This window comes from Carassius gibelio, chromosome B9 (genome assembly GCF_023724105.1).
Source record: "Carassius gibelio isolate Cgi1373 ecotype wild population from Czech Republic chromosome B9, carGib1.2-hapl.c, whole genome shotgun sequence".
Lineage (NCBI taxonomy): Eukaryota > Metazoa > Chordata > Actinopteri > Cypriniformes > Cyprinidae > Carassius > Carassius gibelio.
In genome coordinates this window covers 25,775,859-25,781,913 of record NC_068404.1, presented here as the reverse complement: position 1 = coordinate 25,781,913, position 6,055 = coordinate 25,775,859, and positions in this window count along the sequence as shown.

Here is a 6,055-nt window from a genome sequence, read left to right as displayed (position 1 = left end):
TTTCTATTTTAATATATGTTTTTAAATGTAATTTATTACTGTGGTGTCAAAGCTACATTTTTCTGAGTCACATGATACTTATATTTACTTATATAGATATGATATTTGCTTTGGTAAATAGAAAAGTTCATAAGCACATTAATTTGAAATAGAGATAAAAAAAAAACTTGAAATGGCTGAATAAAAGTATTAAAAGTTCCCTTTCAAGAGAACTTCGAACTGCGTCTTCTAGGGGTCGCTATGGGGAACACCTCGTTGTGAGCCATTTCAAAAGCATACATTGATAAAAACACCAACGAGTTAGCCGGTGACAGCCTCTGACGTCACTACCGGCGCGACTATAAACTGGCACTGGGAGAACACGTCATTCTCTTCTTCGTCTTCACTGACTGTTCTGTTTGAAGCGTGCATCTGAAAGAACTGGTAAGAGCGATCTTTCTCGGTTTATCATTGCGACTACTAGCAAGTGTTTAGACAATGTGTGTATCCGTGTCTGCTTTATTTGACCCCGATGACACACACAAACGTTGCGTCATTTGTTTGGGGGCAGAGCACGCACGCCGATGCCTATGAGGATGCAATCTGCGTGCATTGTGAGCATTTTTCCACTGAAAAAGCTCCGCTCTCGTTCGTCTCTCTTTCCGTGAAAAAAAAAAAAGAAAATGAGGCAGCCATCTGCTTCCCGCGGTTCAGGACTCGCCGCTGCTGAGGCATGGAGGAGATTGAGCTTGTGAGAATTTCAGGTGGATCTGTATGGTTTAGAGAGGGGCTTTTCCTTTCGCGCTCGTAATGGTGGCGGATGAGAGAGAGCCTCGGGAGGAAGATGTTATATCTTTAACACTTTCTGATACTGAGGTTAGTGCTCTGCTGGGTTTTTACCCTGGAGAAGCAGGAGATATTTGAGGATGGTGAAGAATCGTGGGTCACGAGGAGGTAAGCAGAACCTAAGGGATGTGATCCAGATGAGGCGGCGTTCTCATTTGAATCAGAGCGATACCTAGGTATCTCCTCGTTCCCTTTGGGGATTTTTTACTTCTGTTTTTATCCTACTCTTCCTAATTCCCCTGTAACCACCAGCTCTCCACCTGATCGAGGTTAGGTGTAAACATCTCACATAACAGTCTTCTATGTTGGACCTACAATATTTTTGGCTGGTTCTATGTTCTTAGCAACCACCTTACTGATGGTCACATCCAGGTGGCAGTTACAGAAGTCTTCTTGTAGTCTTGAAGTCTTCTTGCCTCAGGTGATGCTCCCCTCGCCAGAGGTTTGTCAAATTTGAGCTTGCCTCTCCTTAGGAACCTTTAGGTACACACGCTAAGCTCTGTGTACTTTCTAAAATCCATGTAAGTGGTAAGTGTGAACGCAAGACTCTGCGCACTTTCTGAAATCCTGTACCGTACCTCCCGTAGTATGCTGTCCGATCCAATCAGAATGCATTGCGCCAGACTGGCACTGGCGGTTCTAGATTCCAAAATTTGGAATCGTAAAATCACACCAAACAACTGCGCATTTGATCAGTCATGGCGCCTTCGATAGGCTACAATGCAGCACGATGTATCACAATAATTCGACCTGATGTGACAGGCGGAACAAATGCATGTCACACTTGGTTCCAGTCGGCCGGCCCCCTTGGAGCGTTAGACGGTTACCGTTTCTGTCGGACGCATCCGATTCGAGAACCGAGGAGCAGATGATACTGGAACTGCGCATGTGTGATTCAGCGTGAAGCAGACTGACTCACAGCTCGTCTGAACCGAACTGATTCTTTTGATGATTTATTCTGCACTGATTCTGTGCTAGTGTTATGAGCGCTGGTAAACCGAAGACTTGAATGAAGGGCAGTCATCGCGAATGACATTACATCGAGCGCAAAAGAACCGGTGAACCGGTTCTTTGATAGAATTGTCCGAAAGAACCGGACAATTCTATCTGAGCACCTGCTCCTTTGCCCCTTAAGTGCCCTTTTGTCAAAACAAAATTTCCTCGAATTTTTTTTGTGATAACATTCCCTTTTATGAATGCCTGCCCACCCCAATCATAATATTAGTACAATTTATTAATAATAATTTAGCCGTAAATAAAATGACCAAAAATAAAAACAATTCAGAAATGAATTAAAATATAATTATATTTTAAATGTGACAAAAATATATATTTTTTCTACAATAGCAACAGTGTTAACCACAGAAAGACCACTTTAGCCTGTAAACTCAATAATATCTCACTGGAAATAAATGTAAAAATATCAATGTAAAAAAAAAAAAAAAAAAAAGCATAATATACCTGACATCAAAGTGCACTGTGTAGGATATGAATAACAAATGTAGCCTGTCATTTGTTTACATTGCAAAGGTGTTTGATTTTAGACAACAACTACAACAGTAATAATAATACTAGAAGGTACATTTCCTGAAGAAAATGTGAGTGGTGCTTGCAGTGGCAAAACTCGGCGCCCTGTTGCTAGGTTGTTGCAATGAGGTTGCTACAGTGGTTGCTAAGGTACCCTGGGTGGTTGCTAGGGCGGTTGCTAGGGTCCCCTTGATGGTTGCTAAGGTACCAAGGGTGGTTGCTAGGGTAATCGGGTAGGTTGCTAGGGTGTTGCTATGTGGTTGCTAGGGTACCCACGGTGGTTGCTAGGGCGGTTGCTAGGGTCCCCATGATGGTTGCTAGGGCCGTTGGTAGGGTACTCAGGGTGGTTGCTAGGGTAATCGGGGTGGTTGCTAGGGTGTTGCTATGTGGTTGCTAGGGTACCCGGGGTGGTTGCTAGGGCGGTTGCTAGGGTCCCCATGATGGTTGCTAGGGCCGTTGCTAAGGTACCCAGGGTGGTTGCTAGGGTAATTGGGGCGGTTGCTAGGGTGTTGCTATGTGGTTGCTAGGGTACCTGGGATGGTTGCTAGGGCGGTTGCTATGGTAACCTGGGTGGTTGCTAGGCAGTTGCTACGGTACTTGGGGTGGTTGCTAAGGTGTTGCTAGGCGGTTGCTAGGGTGTTTTGGCTGGTTGCTAGGCAGTTGCTATGGTCTCCTGGGTGGTTGCTATGATGTTACTAGGTGGTTGGCTGTTGTCACAGATGGTCACTATGTAGTTATTATAGAGTTCTTAGCCCATTTGAGCACTTAGCTAATCACTATTAGCATGTAGCTGATCACTGCTAGCATGACTAGCATGTTGGAAGTCCAGTGTGCTAGCATGAGTCAAAAAATCCAACCGCCATGTCTGTACGATGTTCTGATGCAGAGATATAGATCATGCAAAACGGTTGCTAGGGTACTCCATTTGGTTGCTATGGAGTGGCTTAGCAGCTGCCAATGATGATACTCCAAAGGCTGCTCGCCAATATAAACCAACCCCCATGTCTCTACGATGTTCTGATGCAGAGATATAGATCTTGCAAAACGGTTGCTAGGGTACTGTGTTTGGTTGCTAGGGAGTGGCCTGGCAGCTGCCAATGATGATACTCCAATGGTTGCTTGCTAATATAAACCAACCCCCATGCTTCTATGTCTTTCAGATGTTAAGATATCTCTCTATACTTTGGGTTGCTAGGTTGCTCTAAATGGTTGCTAGGGCGTAGTTAGGAAGTCTTGAGGTGATTCGTGATTGGCCGTTTGCTGCCCCGAGTCAAACGAGCCAACCCTCATGTTTCTATGACGCTTCTATCCAAAGTTATTTATTTGATCTTTTTCAATGGAAGTCTATGGGGCTTGTTGCTATGGCGGTCTATATGGTTGCTAGGGCGTGGCTTGATAGATTCACAGTGATCCTGAGAGACTGATTGGTTGCCTGATTCAAATGAGCCCACCCCCTTGTCTCTATGACACTGTGATCCAGAGTTATGTTCAATACAATATCCCTATGTAATGTCCCATAGCAGGAAAAGTCCTCCCTATACTTTGTATTAGGGCCATTTTTGGGGGGCTCTCACGCCCCAGGGGTACAACTTATACCCCACTGCGGGGTATGTTCTCGCACAGCCTGATAGCCTCTCCAAATGTGGAGATTCACGTGTTTCTGCGAAATTCTCTCTCGGAGCTACGATCCGTCAAAGTTGGCCGCAATGCATTGTCTATGCGATTTTTTGCCCGTTTTGTCGCCCGGTGTACGAACATCGTACGCCCGATCACTTATAAAAGTCATAGCACACCATTCCCGATTAGGGCGCACGATTTGACGCCTGTTTCGTTGGTCTGTGACGAAAACTGCGGGACTAGTTACGCGCCGAAATTTGTACGGATCTAGAAGAATAATAATAATAAGTATGTGAGATAATAGTAGTAGTGCTTTGCCTCCGGCAAGCACCACTAATTAATCACTATATTCCAGTGTATCAGTTTTTTTATGTTTTGAATCAATATTTAAGGTGGACTTATTAATTAGGTGCAAGAGTAGTAGTGATGGTTAAAATAATAGATTAATGCTGAAATAGTAAATTGAGCCTTGTTCCTAGATGGACAGAGAGTGGAAAGTAATAGATCAAATGAGGAGATGGAGATAGAGGAAGAAAAAGAGGAAAATGTAGAGGCACAAGTGTTTTCTATAGTTCTTACTATAACACCTGTTCTTAATTATTCTGTAGAACAGAGAAGAAAAAGCCATCAGGTAGGGACAATTTAAGACATTTCAGTTTCTAATCCAAGATCTATTATTATTTTAAACTTAAAATTGTCTTCTCTATTGTTTCTTTTTCAAAACTGCATCAAAGCATTTGTAAAATATATTGCTGTATTGATATTTTGAGCAGTGGCATTTAAAGCCTTGTTCCATGTGCCCCTTTTATACTTTGAGGACCTGCCCCTCCAAAGGTCTCTGCACGGCCCTGTTCAGAGGGACTGTCAGCCACGTTAAAAAAGTTAACCGCTTAAGTAATTTGTGGATTAATGCGTATTGGTGACACGAACCATTTAAAGCGCCAACCCTTTAAAGTTTGAGCATATTGTTTGCAAACTGCAATTGATTAATTAAAAACAAAGTAGTTGATATGCTGTGTTGTTTTTGTTGTTTAGTAGCAGTAATATGCAGTTATTAGCCGTGTCCACTGTATTTTTTTGTTGCCCCATTTCCCCCCAATCAAAATTGTCTGGGGCCGCCACTGCAGACTGGCCATATGCCTAACTCCAGGTTCACACACTGTCTGCGATGTGCCCTTTTTTCCAAGCCCATGTTAACGGATCAGAGCGTTCACACTGCACGCGGTAAAAGGCTAGAAATAAAAATGTGCAAAGATAATTAATATCTAACACATGAGCATAGAATTGTGAGTGCACAGGACACAGATTAAGTGAGAGGAGACACGTTTTAAGTGTGCACACTCTCTCCGCGCAGAGCAGTGTGTATCTGAGCAAGTACGTCTGGTTTTGTGACAGCGCAAAGGAAAGTTGCGTGCGAACAGAGATTCACGCTCGTGCATTATTTTAATGTTCTTTCGCGTTATATTTATGCGCTCTCGCTGCTGACCGCATACACATACTGTATACACACTGCAAACACCTGAGGCACCGCTACAATTAATGAGCTCTATGAACAATGCATGGCAAAAAAGAAAAAAAGTCCCTTTTTGCCATTAGTCTATACATTTTGTTACATCTTTACTATAGTGATAATTTTGACTTATTTCTGTTCTAGAGACGTTACAACTTTTTGATAAAGCTCTAATTGGTTTTCTTTTGGAAATATGTTTCAAATTAATCCTGAATGCATTTATGACTGTAAAAGCATATTAGTGTGTCACAATCGCAAAATTGATCAAGACTTGTTATAAAATGCCAGGTTCTTAGCCATATCCCTATAAAGCATAAAATCTTTCCTGATTCCAAGCCTTCAGTTCTCCCCCGGGCAGAGGCCCTAACGATTAAGTTGGGTAAGTAGATTATGCCTTTGGCCGTTAAGGGGTATTGTCACAGACAGCCATCTAAAAGTCCCAGGGGCAACTCCCATGGAAATGATAGAGATGGTACTTAGTGTTCACCATGATTCTGCCCTGCACTCCCCTCAGCATGGCGGTGTGGGTATACTGTTCCCCATAGTGACCTCTAGAGTATGCAGTTTGAAGTTCCC